Genomic DNA, 20,344 nt, shown 5'->3' with positions numbered 1-20,344 from the left:
GACAGAAAAGGTCCTGGCTCTAGTCAAGGCTAGGTGGGCCTCCTTGGGGCCAGGGACCACCAATGATTGTTTGTCTCCTGATCAGAGTGTCCTCTGGGGAATATATGGGGAGAGACAGTCCCGTAGATACGCTGGTCCCAGTCTGCACAGGGACTTATAGGTCAGTACCAGAACCTTGAATCTGATCCGGTACTCTACTGGCAACCAATGCAGTTCGTGTAAGAATGGTGTTATATGTGCCTTATTTGGCACTCTTGTAATAACACGCACCGCTGCTTTTTGTACCAGCTGTAATCTCCAGGTCAGGCTCAACGGTAGCCCCATGTAGAGCGAGTTACAGTAATCTAGCCTAGAGATGACCGTTGCTTGGATCACTGTAGTTAAGTCATGGGTTGACAGGTAAGGGACAAGTTGCCTGGTCTGCCACAGATGGAAAAAAGAGGACCTGACAACCACTGTGACCTGTGCCTCCATTTTCAGGGAGGCATCCAAGATCACCCCCAGGCTCTTAACCCTTGGAACTGGCACTAACAGTGCCCCATTGAAGGCTGGGAGCCAGAGTCCCAAACCTAATCCCCCATGGCTCAAGTACAGGACCTCTGTCTTCATCGGGTTCAGTTTCAGGTGACTCTGCTTCAACCAACCAGTCATGGCTGCAAAAGCATGTCCCAGGACATCTGGCACTGAGCTAGGTCATCATCAGATACAACTGGGTGTCATCTGCATATTGATGACACCCAAGTCCGAAACTTCGCACCAACTGGGCAAGGGGGGCACATATAGATGTTAGTTAGTTGTGTTGCCACAGATTTTGAATATACTTTTCTGTTGTTGATTAAATTTAGTCCTTTGTATAAATTTCTATGCACTTTCCATTGCTATTTGTATTTTTCTTTTCAGATCAAATTTAAAAAACACAACAATATTACTCCCGGGAGTGGCATTGTTGTGCTGCCCCAGGGGTGCTCCTGTGCTTTTCAGCCAAATTGGGGTGTTTGGGGTCCAGGTCAGCTTGCTGGGAGGTGCAGGAGTGCTGTTGGGGCAGTGCAGTGATGTCACTTCCTGGAAGTGATGTCATCGCACAGGCACATGGATGCATGCACTTTGAACTCATGCAAGGAGCACAGAGAAGGTGAGTGCTGGTTCCCCCTCCCACCAGTAGGGTAAGGGGATCTGGCAGCCCTAGTGGAGTTGCAAGCATCCCTGCCCCCCATATATACGAGTTATCGATCAACTCAGCAACTTAATAAATAAACATATACCTTCTTTCTGCAAAAAAAGCGTTATTGAGAAGCAGAATATGATTGAGTGGAGGGGAGTAGAAAATCAAGCATTAAAATCCCCTAAACTGTGAGACTAGACAGCTCAAACTCTGCGTCTCTCTTACGCAAACACATCCTCTGGGGTTGCTTTATCGAGGAGGAGGGAAAGTTTAACTCTTTCCTCTCCTGCCGTTTTTTCACCCCAAAAAGCCACTTGCTCAAAAAACACTCACTAGAAACTCCACTGCTCATTCGCCATCACCAAGTGAAAACCTGGCTTTTGCAGCGTGGGCTAACTGACTCATTCTGTTTGCACTATAAAAATTTTAGCAGGCTTTTTTATTTCCAGTCGTTATCATAGAATAGTTTCAATTTCCTGGTGAGCTGTTTGTTCTCGTTCTGTTTTGCCAGCCTCTTTGGGTGTCATGCGAACAGCAGAGAATGTGATATATATTTAAATATTTTTATAAGTGAAATAGCAAAGGAAACATTTTTTTTTTTAAAAAACTTCCATGGGTTCAGCTCTCCAAATTATTCGACAAAAGCAGGGTTTTTGTTGTTTAAGCCTAAAGAATTATCACATGGATGAGACAAACAGAGGTTTGGAAATTCATGAATTAATGTAGCACAGAAACTAACAAGAGTAATCCTAAGCAGAGTTACGCTATTCTTAGCCTATTGACTTAAATGGATTTGAAAAGGGCAGAATTCTGTTTAGGATTGCACTGCGAGTTGGGACTATGGTGCGCTCACTTACTAGAGGGCCAACCAGCAACCGCAATTTAACAGTAATAACTCTGAGCTACCTTGCAAGGTTATTTTACAGCTTGCTGAGATAGCATATGCAGATTTTGGGGGGCATGCAAAAAAACGAAATAAATACAAGTATGTTATGTGCCATAAAGTCGCTTGTGATTTATGGCAACCCTATGAACGAAAGACCTCCAAAACATCCTATTCTTAATAGGCTTAATCTTGCAAACTGAAGGTTGTGGCTTCCTTTATGGAGTCAATGTATTTCATGTCTTCCACTTTTCCTACTGCCTTATTGTTTTTTTTCCAATGAGTCTTGTCTTCTCGTGATGATGTGACCAAAGTACCATAGCCTCAGTTTACTCATTTTAGCTTCTAGGGAGAAATTCAGGCTTGATTTGATCTAGTACCCACTTATTTGTTTTTTTGGTCATTCATGGTATCCACAAAACTCTCCTCCAGCACCACATTTCAAATGAATCCATTTTCTTCCTATCATCTTTCTTTACTGTCCAACTTTCACATCCATACTTAGTAATGGGAAATACCATAGTATGAATTTTGATCTTGGACTCCCTAGTGATACATCTAGTGTCATTAGGGTGGCTCTGTGACATGAACAACTGCATAACAGACAACATTCAGCAAATTTTCCTAGCATGGAGATTTCTGATGGAGTCAATTTCTGCCTGTTATATGACTGAGAAAGGCACAGGGCCTCGGTCTAAATGAAGAGCCACAATTAGGGATGCCAGACTGGCTGTCAGTCCTTGGCAGGTAGAATCCCCAAGTTCTCCACAGCCAACACGCAGGTGCATTGGTCGAAGTAACTTTATTAGAGATCCATCAAGTTCATGGTGCTCAGACAAGTGCATTGGCAGAAGTGATATGGATGGGGTTGGTAGTGTTAGTTACAGGGAAGGTTCCCACCATCAGGATAGGGACCGTTGAAGTTTGAGCAAGAAGGAGCCAAGGGGAGGGGGCGTGAATAGGAGAAACTAGGTTTAGGCTAGACAGAACAATGAATGAAATCATCCCAGTTCCCAAGAAGGATACATTTTGCACCGGCCGCAGCCGGCCTTCAAGGGCTATTGCTGGAGGCAGCGGGGAAAGAGATAGTAAATACTTGCGAGATAACCTACTGCCTTAACATCAATAAGAAACTTCTCATGCCCTCAGAGGACCAGTACATAACAGAATACATTCATGGCAGATACGCAGACAGGCATATATGATACTGGCTCTAGAAAAATCGGGAGCTTTGGGACAGAGCCCATGAAAAACAGTGTCGCCGATGCTGTGACATCACTTCCAGGTGAAAGTACCATAACACAACCCCTTCAGTGATCTAGAAAGTCCCTTAAATATTCATGGTAAATAACTGTAGAGAACTGGGGGACATAGAGGTTAGGAGAATCCCTAGAGCATTGCAGGATGTGTGACAGCGTTGGGATTTTAGCAAGTGTTCCCATTTCAGTCGTGAAAGAGTTAAACTATTTGTGTTACTTAGTAAACTTATGCTGTTAGGATGTTTGTATGCTGTGATAAGGGGATGGATATGAGGAAGGCATCTGAGATAGGGCCAGGGATACCAGTCCTCTGGGGACGGGGGAGGTATGGCGGTGGGGCCTGGTTTAAAGGGAGAAGGTCACGGAGATGTGGAAAGGCTCGGTGCCCTTCTAACCTACGCCCCATCCCGAGGCATGCCGGTGTTGGAGCTAGGAAAAATCCTCCTTCGACACTGATGTTGTGCAATGCCAGGTCCATAAATAATAAGACCAGTATGCTGCATGATACTTTTATGGCAGCTAATATGGACCTGGTATGCGTGACCGAGACTTGGGTGAGGGAAGGAGAAACAGTTGCTCTTGGTGAGCTGACCCCCCCGGGTTATGCGGTCCTTCATCAGTCACGAACTGAGGGTCGGGGGGGAGGGGTGGCAATCCTTGTCCGGGAGGGTTTCTCCTTCAAGCCGCTTCCCGCCCCGAAGATCTCTGGCATTGATTGTGTGGGCCTGGTGTGGAATGCCGAGGAGAGTTTGGCTGTCTGCTTGGTGTACCGACCACCCAGCGCACCAGCAGACGCCTTACCGCGCCTGCTAGAGGTGGTTGCTGGGTGGGCCTTGGAGTACCCCAGGTTGATGGTGCTGGGGGATTTCAATGCCCATGTAAATGATGCCACCTCGATACAGGCCACGGACCTGGTGTCAGCCATGGCAACACTGGGACTCTCCCAATTTGTATCGGCACCCACACATGAAGCAGGCCACACGCTAGATCTGATCTTCGGGATGGGATTGGATGTGGTTCTGGATAAAGTAGAGTTGGTGCCATGGTCAGACCACGCGGTTGTGAAGGCCCGGCTGGGCGTGCCACCCCCCTCCTGCAAGGGCGGTGAGCAAATTTATGCTCGCCCACGGAGACTGATGGACCCAATTGGGTTCCAGAATGCTCTGCGGGAACCAATGCTCCACGGTGGTTCATTAGATGAGCTAGTGGAGGGCTGGCAAGTCCGGCTCTCTGAGGCCATCGATGAAATCGCCCCCCGTCGTCCTCTTCGCTGCCGGAATCGTCGGGCTCCTTGGTATACGGAGGAGCTGCGGCAACAGAAACGGGAGCTAAGACGACTTGAACGCGTGTGGCGGCGATCTCGGGACGAGGAAGCAAGAACATCTTATAGGCTGTTTATGAAGTCCTATGAGATGGCGGTGAAAGCTGTGAAGAAAGAGTATTATGCAGCTTCCATCGCATCAGCTAGCTCTCGCCCAGCTAAATTATTTAATGTGGTCCGTTCATTGGTCTCCCAATCAGGTGGAGACCATCAAAAGTTGAATTTGGAGATAAGCTGTGAGGCTTTTGCGAGCTTTTTTACTGATAAGATCTTGCTTCTCCGCCGCGACTTACCAGCCACAGTTGATACAGTAAATGAACTAGAGGCCCCTTGGCCGTCTTCGGGACCCATATTAGATCATTTCAGCCCTCTTTTCGGGGAAGAGGTGGACAGGATTCTGCAGGTGGTACGGCCTACCACGTGCCCCTTGGACCCGTGCCCGTCATGGCTGGTGAAAGCCAGTGCTGACGGGCTTCGGAATTCCTTGGAGGCGATTATAAACCTGTCCTTGAGCTCTGGGGTTTTTCCCAAGGCGCTGAAGGAAGCTGTGGTACGGCCTCTTCTGAAGAAATCATCATTAGATCCTGCTGACCTGCTCAATTACCGACCAGTTTCCAACCTTCCGTTTTTGGGGAAGGTGATTGAGCGGGCGGCAGAGAAGCAACTGCAGAATTTCCTGAAGGAGACCTCAGCCCTAGACCCCTTCCAGTCTGGTTTCCGCCCGGGACATGGGGTCGAGACATTGTTGGTCGCCCTCACAGACGATCTCCGCAGACATCTGGATCAGGGCGGATCAGCACTGCTGATTTTGCTGGATCTGTCAGCAGCGTTTGATACGGTCGATCATGAGCTTCTGACCCACCGCCTTGCCGATGTGGGGATTCAGGGGACAGCACTGCAGTGGCTGGTCTCCTTTCTCCACGATCGGGGACAGAGGGTGGCGCTCGGGGAGAGGGTGTCATCTCGTAGGCCACTGGTTTGTGGTGTGCCACAGGGAGCGATACTCTCTCCATTATTATTTAATATCTATATGCGCCCCCTCGCCCAGCTGGTGTGGAGTTTCGGGCTTGGGTGTCACCAATACGCGGATGACACCCAGCTTTATCTGTTGTTGGACGGGCAGCCTGGATCGGCCCCTGATGCCCTGGAGCGTGCTTTTGAGGCTGTGGCTGGTTGGTTGAGACAAAGTCGGCTGAAATTGAATCCCACGAAGACGGAGGTCCTGTATGTGGGTCGTGGGGAGATGGCTTTGGGACCCCAGCTTCCTACACTTGATGGGGCAGCACTTACACTGGCCCCGAGGGTTAGGAGCCTGGGGGTGATTCTGGATTCCTCCTTGAAGATGGAGGACCAGATCACTGCAGTTGCCAGGTCTTCCTTTTATTATCTTTGGCAGGCCAGGCAGCTTGCCCCTTATTTGTCTCCCCGTGACATGACTACAGTGGTCCAAGCAATGGTCACCTCTAGGTTGGATTACTGTAACGCGCTCTACGCTGGGCTTCCCATGGGCCTGATCCGGCGGTTACAGCTGGTACAGAATGCAGCAGCGCGGGTCATTGCTGGAGCACCGGTGTGGGAGCATATTACACCGGTGCTACGCCAGCTGCATTGGCTGCCAGTGGAGTACCGAATCAGGTTCAAGGTTTTGGTGTTAACCTACAAAGCCCTACGCGGACTGGGACCGACGTATCTGAGGGACCGTCTCTCACCATATGAGCCCCGGAGGACTCTCCGCTCTGGCGGAAAACATCTTTTAAGTGTCCCTGGCCCTAGGGAGGCCCGCCTGGCGTCGACCAGGGCCAGGGCCTTTTCAGTCCTGGCCCCGACCTGGTGGAATGCTCTGTCTTGCGAGACAAGGGCCCGGCAAGATTTGCTTGCATTTCGCCGGGCCTGTAAGACAGAGCTATTCCGCCAGGCATATGGCTAACGCCGGGCAGTGCCCGCCCCCCCCATGAAGGGGGGGTTAAACCATCACCCCTATGCAAACACAGAGGCATGTATGAACCACTGGGCAGCATGAATTGTTATATTTAATGTTTTTAAATGTTAATGTTTTTAAATGTTTTTAAACATGTTTGTATTTGTTATCCGCCCTGAGCCTGCGAAAGCAGGGAGGGCGGAATATAAATATAATAAATTAAATTAAATTAAATTAATTTGGCAGCCCAAGCTCTGCTCAGGACCTGAGTTCAATCCTGGCGGAAGCCGGGTTCAGGTAGCCGGCTCAGGGTTGACTCAGCCTTCCATCCTTCCAAGGTCGGTAAAATGAGTACCCGGTTTCCTGGGGGTGAAATGTAGATGACTGGGGAAGGCAATGGCAAACCACCCCATAACAGAAAGTCTGCCAGGAAAACGTTGTGATGTGACGTCCCGCCATGGGTCAGTAATGACTCAGTGCTTGCACAGGGGGACTACCTTTACCTTTACCTAGGCCTCGAATTTGGATTTTCTACTATAGAAGGGGGAGTCTCTAAGCATAATGAAGTAGAATTAGGATTTTCTATTGGGCAACCTGTTTATTGTGGGGGGGGGGTCAATTAAGTGATGCTATACACTGAAGTTTTGTTGCTCTTTGTCTTGGTTGCTTTCTTAGTCTATCTCACTCACTTTTCTAGCAAGATGTAGTCATTTTAGCAATTTATTATTTTCATCCACTGTAATCCTATTTTTTTATCCTTTAGTGAAGTATTCTTACAGAGCTACACTGTTCTCATTAATTCCAGTGCACAATCTTTGCATTAACTCTGCTAATTTCCAACAGACAGACTTTCAGGTTTTCACCTGGAAGTGATGCTGTTCCCCCCTCTCCTTTTTACTCTTGATGCCCATTGTAAAAATGATAAGGTATAGTGAAAAGCAGGGGATTACCAGGACCACCTGATAAGTGGTAACTCTAGTCCCAACCAGAGGCCTGGGAAGAGTTATTGAAATAAAGTGATTCTGTCCAAGTCTCGCATTTTGCAAATTCGCCTGACATTTTTTTCCAAATCAAACATAATGGAGCAGCCTGAATGGCCCTCCCTCAATTATTTGTCATCTCCCACAGAAAGACCTGCGCTAGGACAAACTGGTCAGGAGGATGGAGGGTACGAGAGTCCTAAGCAAGTACGCTGCCCCCTCCAAGGTTTCATATATTAAAGACTAGCGCTCTTCCATGTGTCAAGAGGCAATGAAAATGTCGACTGTTTTCCTTTATAGTAACCTTTGCTGATTAATCAATGCTGTGACTCTGAAGACGGTTCCAGAGGGGAAATAATTGCTGCCCTTTCACGGATGCAATATGGAAATAAGATGCCTGGCTGACGGGGACCGTTCTGAAGGGCTGGCAAGAAAGCCCAGATCAAAGATCAGCGTGTGACAGACAGAAGGTCCATTAGGATGGACAAGAGAGAGAGAGAGAGAGAGAGAGAGATGCAGAGAAGTTAGCCGTGTTAGTCTGTGGTAGCAAAATCAAAAAGAGGCCAGTAGCACCTTTAAGACTAACCAATTTTATTTTAGCATAAGCTTTCGAGAATCAAGTTCTCTTCGTCAGATGCCTGATACAAAGACTGACGAAGAGAACTTGATTCTCGAAAGCTTATGCTAAAATAAAATTGGTTAGTCTTAAAGGTGCTACTGGACTCTTTAGAGAGAGAGAGAGAAGGTGTAGGGAAAGGAAGGAAGGGAATATAAAATCCCAGTTAGTTCAATGAAGTTTCCTGAGAAGAACCATAGTGATTTTAGTAGAAAAGTTAAGCGCATGTTGACTTCCTGCCCATCAAAATCAATGGGGCTTTTCAGAGTGAACAAGAGTTGCCAGGTCCCCTTACCTTCCTGGCATGAGAGCGGGGAACCTGGCACTAAAGCGCTTCTACACTCCCAGTATGGTGCAATGACATCACTTCCAGGATCATTGTACAGGCCTTAGGAGTGCTCCTGAATTTTGGGCAGGGTTGATTTGGGCCCCCAAATCAGCCAAATGGGCCCGGCACGAAGCCCAGGGGCAGTCCTGCATACTGTGCAATGATGTCACTTCCGGGAGTGACATTGTTGCACCGTACCAGGAGCATGCCCCGGGAAACCCGTTCCTGTGCCTTTTCCCCCCCACCAGCCAGGTAAGTGGTAGGGGGAGAGGCTGGGAACAGGGAATCCCCCACTGCCACTGGGGGAGCGGCAACAGACTTTTCTGGCCTCCCTCCTTCCTCTTGCTGTAGCCCACTGATATTCCCCAAAACGACTCTTCCAGGGACCCCTCAGAAACAGCAAAAGAAGCAAATAAGGGGTCTGTAGCAGGAAGAGGCAATTGGTGGACCCCCTGCAGGTAATATCCCAAATCTCCAGGCTGGGAAAATGGCTGAAAAAGCCGTTTTCTCCAGGGGAACTGATCTCTGTAGTCTACTAATCAGCTGTAATTCCGGGAGATATCGAGGCTCCACTTGGAGGTTGTCAATCCTACCTGGATTTTTAGATCAGTTGCTGATCTTATTATTTATTTATTTATTTTTCAAAAGAAAGAGGGGTACAGAAGAAAGAAGGGAGGGGGATCTTAAAGTAGCAGTTATCCTCCAGAGGAATTTCAAAGGAAGGTTAGAAAGAAAGCCTGCTGAATTGCAACTGATAATGAAGCTCAAGACCATGCATCCACCTGGATTGAATCAAGACCTGGACTTCCTGTCTCATTACCAATGCTGATTTCTCCATGCCCACCACCCCTCTACATATGCCACCCTATCCAATCACGCCTGCTATTGTCATTCACCAGCTATTGTTATTCAGCATCTTAAATCAACCCAGTCTCCATGATATAAGGAGATGGACTCACATTCTAGCTGTATCTGAAGAAGTGAGCTCACAAAAGCTCATGTCCTGCCGCAGATTTTGTCAGTCTTATAGGCACTACTGGACTCTTGCTCTTTTCTGCTGCTACAGACAAACGCGGCTACCCATCTTGACAAAAGACATAGTTACTGCAGACCTTGTCTCTGTTTTAAGAGATGCTCTGATTCCAAGAACAGCAGGAACACCAAGCAAGGCATCCTCCTTGAAGCAGAAGTATAGCATACAATGCAAGCCAGAAGTCCTCTTGAAAGGTGGGCTAATGTGCCTAACTTGTCCCATAATCATACAAGCATCTGCTTTTAGCTTTGGATTCAGGTTCCTTCCAGCTTTGTGGCCTTTAAAATGCTTTAGTGTCCTTATCACCCGTATTAATATCACAGAGTCAGTGAATTTTAGATCTTGCAAACCCCGCAATCTAATTAAGAGAAACATTCCGCCCGCTAATTGATCCTTTGTATTGACAACGGCTGTAGCAGCCGGCTTGTCTGCAGAAATCTATGCAGGTTTCTGATCACTACCAGAGCATTGCTGATAGGGGAAACAGAGAGCTATGGATTCTGCAGCCTTAAGCAGTTCCTTTCCTGTTATTCTGGCTATTGCACGAGTGTTTCATCAGTGGGCCAGGCCATGAAGGCATTTATCATTCATACCCACTCTGATGTGCTGTTAGTGCAAAGTACATTTATTCCGCTGAAAGATAAAAGTAGCACAAATGTCTTGCTGATTGAAAGAGCCACTCGGAAAGATGGCTGTCCCGATGCTTTTTAGGGGAAGAACCACCTTGAAATGTTTTGCTGTTTGGGGTTATAAATCTCTCTTTGAGTCCCATGGCACAGAGTGGTAAGCTGCAGTACAGCAGCCCAAGCTCTACTCGTGACCTGAGTTCGATCCTGGCGGAAGCCAGGTTCAGGTAGCCAGCTCAAGGTTGACTCAGCCTTCCAGCCTTCCGAGGTCAGTAAAATGAGTACCCAGTTTCCTGGGGGTAAAGTGTAGATGCCGGGGGAAGGCAATGGCAAACCACTCCGTAACAAAAGTCTGCTAAGAAAAGGTTGTGATGCAATGTCCCCCATGGGTCAGTAATGACTAGGTGCTTGCACAGGGGACTACCTTTACCTGTCTCTCTCAGATAATGTCTGTCTGTCTCTGTTGGTTGACAGACAGACAGACAGACAGACAGACAGACAGACAGACAGATAGATAATGACAAACTTCATATATTGGTCTAATAACATTAAATATTGGTTTAAAATAAGCCTCTGAAGAAAGAGAAGGGCCGTGGCTGTGTGTTGGTGCATATGTTTTGCATGCTAGAAGGTCCCCAATTCGCTACCCAGCTATAACGTTCCCTTATCCTTAAACAACAGAAATGGCACCAGAGGTGTTTTTAAAACTCCAAAAATAACTAACTAGTTAGAGAGGAAGGCTCAGGTGAAATCAGGGGTTGAATATTTCTGAGATAATTCAACATATATGGTTCCCTTGTTTTCCCACAGGCACTCTAGGATACTTTTAGTATTCCCCTTCTCTCCTTGGGTTAGGAAAGCTGGTACCCACTTTCCAGTACCCCAATCCCTTTCTCTTCACACACCAGAGCTTTCCTTCAGTCGTTAACTGGATCTGAAGGTCTCCAGAGGTAGTTTCCAACCACCCCTAACCAGGGATCTCTCCACTCTCCAGAGCTACCTCCCTGTTTGACTGGGTAGGGGAAATCTCCCCTTTTTTTGGCCCATTTGGGAGTCTGCAACTACATCCCAAACTTCCTTGCCAACTTTCCCCACTTCTCCTGTCGGTGTTAAATTGCTTTCAGTTAGGACTCCGTCTCCCAGCTCTTCACACTCGAGTCTTCTCTGATATGGCTAAAAAAAACCCTCCTCTTTCCAGCTTATGCTACCCAATCAGATGCCTTGGAATAGGAATTAACCCTTAATAATCCTGCACTGGTGTGTACAGCACTTCCAGGCTCTTTAAAACATGCAGCCAGTCACACCAGCACCTTCATTAAAAAGATTACATGAAAAACCATGACCTGAGACCATGGAGACCTCTTTTAGTCAGAGTAAGCAATAGGGACCTTGATAGATCAAGTGTTTGATTCAGTCTAAGGCAGTGTTGAGTGGTGGTTTGTGTCAAACTAGGACTGGAGAGACCTGGGTTCAAAATATTTATCCAGAGAAGTCATGGGGAGTCTTTGGACTCATTGTTCTCTCACAGCCTAACCTACCTTTCAAGGTGGATGAGAGTAGAGATGGGCACGAACAGCAATACGAACAAAAAAAAGCCACGAACAGCCCAATCTGCTGTTCGCGAACAAGCTGTTCCTGAGGCCCCATTCTAAACGAACAGGTGGCCATTGCAAGCCTCATTCGTTGCTGTTTGTGAAGCCAGACAGTCTGGCACCTGCAATCAATTCCCTTGGCAACATAGGCAGGGATTTCTGAACTCTATCTGAACTCCTGCTGTTGCCCTGGAAACCCCAATCTAAGCCCAATTTAGCTTGATAGGCAGGTCTTCCTTTCAAGTGTGGAGCTCCAAATTTGTTACAACAAGGGAGCAAAGAGCAGGGGGGAGGGGGGCTCCCAGCTCTGGCTTAGTTTGCAGACAGTGGAGAGGGAGAGACAGTTGCTGTTGGCATTTTGATAGAGTGCATTGGAGCTTGAATTTTCTTTGTGTGTGTGGTGGGAAAGGGATCTACCCCTTCAAGTTCCAGGGCTGCTGCCAGGCTCTGGGCCAAGCTATTATTTATTATTGGTACCTTTCCTGCTGCCTGCTCAGGTAGACTTTCTGGGAGTAGCGTGGTAGGGATCTTGATGGCTGGAGGAGAGCCTGCTGGCCCCCACAAGCAACGAACATGTTCATGAACAGGTCAGTGTTCATTGTTTGTTGTTCGTGGATGGCAACGAACAACGAGCACCATATTCGGGGGGGGGGGGTTTCTGTTTGTGCCCATGTCTAGTAAGGAGGCATCCAGGATCATTTTAAGCTACAGTGCGGGAGGGGGATATTACAATCCATGAGAGGAAATCCTTGCAGAAATGTCTAGTCTGACTTCAAGTCAAAGTGTCGAGGCTCACCTGGAAATATTGGAAGGTAGATACCCAAATTTCATTTGTCTGGTTACAGAACCTCTTGCTCCATCAGGAGAAAGAATGGCCATTGAGAATGAAATCACTGAGAGTGGGTGTCAGTGACTCATTTATAGGTTGCCCAATAAAGGAGTACAGAAATGGGGATCTTGTCCCGCTTCTTAGTGAAGACCTTTATTACTCCATGAACTTCAGCAACAACTGTTTAGCTCAGGTGGTTGATTTTGGGATTGGACTGAGCCTCTGAACTTCCTAACCTCACTTCTCTATCCATCGATTCCAAACACTTCTCACATTCATGGTCCTATCATAATCTTTACAATCCTAAACACTTCGCAAGCTTGTTCCAAACTCTTCATTTTATTTACTTATTCATTTATAGTCCACCGTTCTCACCAAGACTTAAGGCAGATTATACAGTGTAAGTCTATACAATCAATGGCTGGGCCATTCAATAAACCATATAATAGGGTACGGGTTGCAGAAATTTGAAAAAAAGCATAGATCCAAATACAGAGATGAAACATTGAGGAAACAAAGCATAAGTAATTAAACACAACATCTACACCAATAAACAATACCCAGCCAATGGACCTTTCTGAGCCATTTCTAATAGCAAAACCCTATTACCTGAGTATTTTATTTATTTATTTATTATTTACTTTAGATTTTTATTTCACTCTCCCTGCTAGCGGGCTCAGGGTGGATTACAACAATTTAAAACACATTGAAGATAATTTATAAAGTATAAAACAACACAAACATTCAATCATACAATATGCGAGGACCCCCATGGTGCAGAGTGGTAAGCTGCAGTACTGCAGCTTACCACTCTGCACCACAGGGCTCTGCTCATGACCTGAGTTCGATCCCGGCGGAAGTAGGGTTCAGGTAGCTGGCTCAAGGTTGACTCAGCCTTCCATTCTTCCGAGGTTGGTAAAATGAGTACCCGGGTTCCTGGGGGTAAAGTGTAGATGACTGGGGAAGGCAATGGCAAACCACCCCGTAAAAAGTCTGCCAAGAAAACGTTGTGATGCGATGTCCCCCCATGGGTCAGTAATGACTCGGTGCTTGCACAGGGGACTACCTTGACCTTTTACATACAATATGCAACAATATAATAACCAGATAGCAGCAGTTGATATGCGCTACTTAAAAAGCAAGCTGGTGGACAGCCCTAATAGGGAGGGTTCAGGTCTTTCACTCGTCCTCTTTTTATCTTTTTATCGGCTGGTGGAGGCCAAGCCCATCCTCAGCCATATGCCTGACGGAACATCTCTGTCTTTGCAGGCCCAGCGAAACAATAACAAATCCTGCTGGGTAAAAAAGACCACCTGAATAATTCAGTTTTGCCGAGTTTGCAGAAAATCAAGAGAGCAGGAGCTTTCTGGACCTCAGGAAAGGTGGAGGCCGCCAGAGAGAAAGTGGATTCATCAAGCTAGATGTTAAAATGAATGGTGGGGGGGGGGGGAGAAAATGCAGGCTTGATATAAAGCCCTCTTGTTTGCATTGTGTTTAGCATGCCATGCCGATCTGAGTCAATAGTGGTGTTGGGTTGAACAGGGATCAAGCTGAACACATGAAGTTGCCTTATACAGAATCATACTATTGGTATATCAAGGTCGACGTTGTCTTAGTTATTTATTTTCATTTGTTTGTTTTAGATTTTTATTCCGCCCTCCCTGCGAACGGGCTCAGGGTGGGTTACAACGATTTTAAAACACGTTGGAAAAATTTATACAATAAAAAATAATAAAAACATTAAAAACCGTTCAATCATACAATATGCAGTAATATAATAACCAGTTGGCAGACATTAGATGCTACTTAGCAAAAAAGATGGTGGACAGCTCTGAAGGGAAGGTTCAGATCGGCGGGTGGAGGCCAAGCCCAGCCTCAACCACATGCCTGGCGGAACATCTCCATCTTGCAGGCCCAGTGAAACGATAACAAATCCTGCCGGGCCCTGGTATCAATAGACAGAGAGTTCCACCAGGCTGGAGCCAGGCCCGAAAAAGCCCTGGCTCTGGTTGAGGCCAGTTTTCTCAGCGAGAACTCTCAGGGAGGTACACTGTAGAGCAAGTACTCTAGGCTCCTCGGACTTGCCGATTTGCATTTCTTTAAGGAGTGAGAAAGTGTGAGAAATCTTAATGAATGGATGTGGGAGGTGGGAGAAACTGGGCATTTGGCAGTTGTAAACAGCCTAGGATACTTTTAGCTGTTGAGGGGGAACTGATCTCAGACGCCTGAATGTATTCATGTGGAGCAAATTGAAGTGTGGCTATGCGAGCGAATGCATGTGATGTGACGTTGGAGAGGGGCCACCTGAAATGAGGTTCACTTGAGCATCCTTCCACTCTCCACCTAACAGGATCAGGTTTAGAAAAATGGCTGCAACATTTAGGTACACCATAATATATAATACATAATCTCTTCATTACTATCATCGTATTCATCATCCCATCATTTGTAACCAACTGAATATAATACCATTTCTTATCCAATTGGGAGTTGATAAGAAATTGGATAAGAAATTGGATGACTGGGGAAGGCAATGGCAAACCACCCCATAACAAAAAGTCCGCCAAGAAAATGTCATGATGCGACGTCCCCCCATGGGTCAGTAATGACTCGGTGCTTTACCTCTTTACCTTTACCTGGAGTTGAATAACTCTTCTAGCATAAATAAATTAGTTTCTAGCATAGTTTCAAGCGTACCATTGCTCTCTTTACGTACCCACTAAGTCCAAGTGTCTCTCTACACAAGATATCTGACACATGTTCTTCAAGGGTTGGGAGACATAATATTAGCCGGGAAGCATAGTTTTGAAAAACAGAGCCGGTGGAGATCACTCTGAAGGGGATGGATTATCTCACAGTTCTCCAGTGCCTCTGGCATGCTGGACTGTCTCCCCTTCCGGAGCTTTTACCCTGCTGCCCTCGCTGCTTCAAACTTTGAATTAACTGAGCCTTGGCAGGGCAAAGGCTCCGGAAGAGGAGATGCCAATACATGAAGAACACACGCCTAGGCATCTTGTGTAGAGAGACTCCAAGTCATCGTTCTTCAAGGTTATCACTAAAGCACATTCTAAAAAGAGGGAGTGTGTCAGTAGTTAGTGTCAGCAGCTTTTCATTCTTTTCCCCTTCCAGACCAGCAAGATTTTCACAGTATAAGCTTCCACGAGTCATGCTTCCTCCATCAGATTAATCTCAAAAGCTTGTGCCCTGGAAATCTTGTTGATCTTTAAGGTGCTACTGATCACGAATCTTGCTCTTCTACATGATATTTTTAGCTGGAAATGCCAGGAAATTGAAACTGGGGCTTTCTGTATGCAAAGCGCATTCATTGTCTCTAACCCATGGCCTCACACCAAAGGCTGCAGCCTTCAGCAGTAGCAATCTGCAAACGAAAAATATTTTAAACACAGTAATTTATCAAGGCCACTTTCACACGGCTTGCTTGCCACAGCATGCATGCCACCAGGAATCCCCCCCCTATTTCTCTACAGCATTGTGCTATTTTCATGCACCTCCAGGATTTAATGTATCAATGAAGGCACAACTTTCGTACTGATAAAATGCTAAGTCGTTGCTTTGTGTGCCACAACTTGGAAGAAGGGCTTTACCACAGGGAAGCTTGCACTACAAAGGCAACCCCATCTCTTACTAATATGGGCTTAGGGGTACCCAGTGTACGGGATCACCTCAAATCTCGGGGCCATGGAGGAATTCGCACTCTGGAAGGATCACTTTCGGCTTTCCCCCAACCCGCTCCAATGGGGGAAAGAGCAGAGGTTGGAGAAAAAGGGATGATGCTGGTCTCATGCTCTCCCCCTCCCCATTTTATGGGCATGGCAGTTATACTTGCTGTTCAGAGTAATCAGGGCCGGCGCCAGGGCTTCTGGCACCTGGGGCGAGATACCTACTTGCACCCTTTGCCCCGTGCACGCGCGCAAAGTGCGTGCACACTCTGGCAGGAGCATCTCCCTCACCTGAGGTGGGTGGCAGCAGCAAAGGAGCAGGGAGACGGCCCACTTCCCCGCTCGCTGCCGCGTTGCCTGGGCACCTGGCTCGCCGAGAGCTGAGCAGATGCAGGTGGCAGCGACGAAGGGGCAGACAGGCAAGCGGGGACGCGGCCCACTTCCGGGTTGGGGGTGTCATCAGGGGCCGGCAGGGCGCCTCCTTCAGATTTCAGCGCTCGAGGTGGCTGCCAGCACTGCCTTCATGGACATGCCATGCCTGAGAGTAGTTCGTCAAATCACTTTTAATTCATGTCAACAGGATGGGCTCCAATGCAGACCCTCTAACAGATTGGTGGATCTCCGAGTCTGATAAGAATAACAACTTATACCAATGTATACGGCATTGCTCTGATTTATTTTCTGCATCAAAACTACAAAGGAACAATGAATTACCATAAGGTTATAGAATTCCTTCTTTAGAACCCACTCAGGTTATCATGTCTGTCCGTTTGTTTTGCAGAGTCTGGTCACTAGCAATCAAGTGGTCTGCCTTAAGAGAATCTGCCAACCCTAACCCCATATGTACTTCTGTCTCTTCTTGACTTCCCAACCTAATCAATCACCGTCCCTTGTTTTCCCGCTGCATATTTAAGGATCCAAACTTCTAATCCGAGCCTGAATTAGTCCGCAGCGCCCAATCTGAATGACGATATGTAGCAAGTATCCATATTAATGACACTTATTAATGATCATTTACATCTTGTGTAGGTGCCCTATAGTATAGGTGCTGTTGGCTTATTCTCCATGCCACATTTATTTTCCATGCACCCCTTTTGTGTACTTTTAAGGCACTCTTGTTGTGCCCTATGTCTTTTGCATGCCCTTATCTCAGGCACCTTTTCAACCTGTGAGTATTGTCGAACGCAATCCCTCGCAACTAATTTTTGCAGTTCTACTTGGAAGTTTCTACTCTGGACCCGTTGCTCTTCAAGACAGGTCGTATGCTTTATTATCACTTCTTCACTTACACATACACTAGCATATTTAGGAACATCTAGAAACATGAAATCAATCAGGAAACTTGTAGCATCATGTGAATTATTATCGTGTATTATCTATAACTGTGTATAATATGGAGTGTGTACAAGTGAATACTCCTTTATTTTGTTATATGTTCTTTGTTGTGTACCTTCTAGTTTCTGCCTCTGTAGAGGTTCTATTGCACTACCCATGGGACCCTGGTATACAGAGGAACCGATGTTGGTTTATACATTAACTCTTTTAGAACAGAAAACTTAGAGCTACAAGGTACTCCAAGGATCGTCTAGTGCAATCACCTGCACAATGCATGAAATTTGCAGCTGATGGGAAATGCAGTTGTTACAGTTACAATACTGGAAACTATTTTTTAACTTTTTATTTTTACATTTTTAATTTTGTAATACAAAACAATACATACATTAACATATTAACACTCAAGTAGATTACAACCAATGGAACAATATAATAATAACAATTTGATCAATAACAAATATTGTATTTCAAAATATATTCTTTATATATGATACATGTTTATAAAATAAAGGAGTCAAATGGGTAAGGTTTATCTGGTTTTATGCACATATTTGCCATATATTCCAGTACTGGGAACCAGGTTTCTAGAAATCTAGATTGATAACAATATGAGAGCTAAGCTACAAGAAATGAATTACACAAGGAGGAGCACGTGAAAGGAGTCGCAATGTTAGCCAGAAAGCTGAGTTTTAAAAGAGATCAGAAGGCTTTGTCAATTTCCCCTCTCTACAGAGCCAGGGAGATGCTACTCAGAGGGTTTGTTAATTTCCTCTTTGCCTCCGGAAGGCTCTGTCAGTTTCACCTCCCCTTCTAGGAGGCAAAGAGGAAATAAACAAACCTTCTGAGCAGCCATCTCCCTGGCTCTGTAGAGAGGGAAAATTGACAAAGCATTTCAATCTCTTTTAAAACTCAGCTTCCTGGCTAACATTGCAACTCCCTTCATGTGCTCCTCCTTGTATAATTCATCTCTTGTAGCTTGGCTTGAAGTCTAGGTGGGTGGTTTCATCATTGATCTTATCAATGAACGAATGGTCCCAAATTTTCCTGTGCCACATAGAAATTGTCAGGGGCTTCGGATCTTTCCAGACTGTAGCAAACTATTTTTAGATGACGTACTAGGTAAATGGAAACCAACTTTGGAGGGACCAGGAACCCCCATAAGCAGCGTCTCTTCCTTGGTCACTTTCCAATCAAAATGTTTTTGATTTGCATTTTGATTTGCATTTTGTTTCATCTTTTTGGTGGTGGATGCCATTCAAGCCAGCCCACTTTAGGATTCCTTGAGGCAGCTGGACAGCCATTGTGTGCACAAAATGCTGATTGCGTGGGCCTTTGATCTGATCCAGCATGGCTCTTCCTATGTTCTTGCATCTATACACGAGATCACTTGACAAGTTATTTTATTTTCCTCCCTGAATGTTTTGATTTGGGGCATAAGTGGGACTAGGTTTTTTCTTTTCTTTTTTTCTTAATGGCCAATATTGTTGGGAAGTGGAAAGGATCAGGGACTGTAATTGGCAAATAGCTTTAAAAGTCATCGAGGTCCCAAGAATAATCAAGAAAGATGTCACAAGTCAGTGAGTCAGCGAGACAAATGATGTGAAGAGCATCAGGAGTCAAGGAAACAAATGCAATTAATTTCTTATGACGTACATTCAAGATTTGGATGGTTTCCTCTACTATGGGAAGGATCACCAGTGTAACTCTTTAGGAACCACTGCAGAATCTTTACATGTATGTATGCATGTATGTTCTTGAAGTTAACCAACTGTGATACCCACGGGTAAATTAAGAGGCCTCATCAGACCTTGCTGGTGAATGGATAGAGCAGACATCCCCAACGTGGTGCCCGTGGGCACAAATATGTCTGCCAACACCTTTCCTGGCGCCCTCCAAGTGTTTTGTAGAAAGTGAGTGGGGCCAGGTGGGGCTTTTGCCTCCTGCCATGGGGGGGGGGTTACCCCCTCTTCTGTCAACATCTAATAGTTGGCCATCCAGACCCATGGACTGCTGTTTGAGTTGTGCAATCTGTGTGCTACTGCCTTTTACAAATTGCTTTATATATTTATTGATGTTTTTACCTAGTTTTAAAGTAATATGTTTATGTATTTTATATATGTTGTATTCTGCTCTGAACCCATTTCACAGAAGAGCAGATTAAAAATGTAATAAATAATAATTTGCAAAGCGTGACTTCTGATTGGCCATGGAACTGTTGATTAGCTCTGCATATTTTTAAAACCATTGCTTTGACAGGAACTGCTTCCGCTGCACAAAGATCTTCACTGTGTGACTGACGGTAAGCTGAAGCAGCCATTTTGTGGCTCTGTCTCTTGCAGCTGCCATTTTGTGGCAGCCACATTGTCGCTTCGCCCAGCACACGATGCCAAAATTCCAAATGTGCCTGCAAGCTGAAAAAGGTTAGAAACATCTGGGATAGAGGATATCCCTGTAGGATTTTGGGGGGCTGGCAAAATGGCGTGGGATTGGGGGAGGTTGAAACCCCTTCTCCACATACAGTGAGGTTCTGATCCTAAGTTGGCACTGCACACATGGGCATTGTAGAGAACTTACAACTCTCGTAAACACACAGAGTGAGGAGTCGGACTCAGATGCAATCAGTATGTTCCATAAAATGTGGAGAGTACTTCTAGTACTCTGGAACCTTGGGAATATTCCAGTGTGAAATCAGTCACTTAGAAGTGACCAGCAAATCTTATGCTATTTGTTTAGGCCTTGATCAGGAGTGTGGGTTTCTTTCCCACTCCCTGGAGATAATTCA

The sequence above is a fragment of the Eublepharis macularius genome, chromosome 7 (genome assembly GCF_028583425.1).
Source record: "Eublepharis macularius isolate TG4126 chromosome 7, MPM_Emac_v1.0, whole genome shotgun sequence".
Classification (NCBI taxonomy): Eukaryota; Metazoa; Chordata; class Lepidosauria; order Squamata; family Eublepharidae; genus Eublepharis; species Eublepharis macularius.
Note: the sequence above shows the minus strand (reverse complement) of the source record.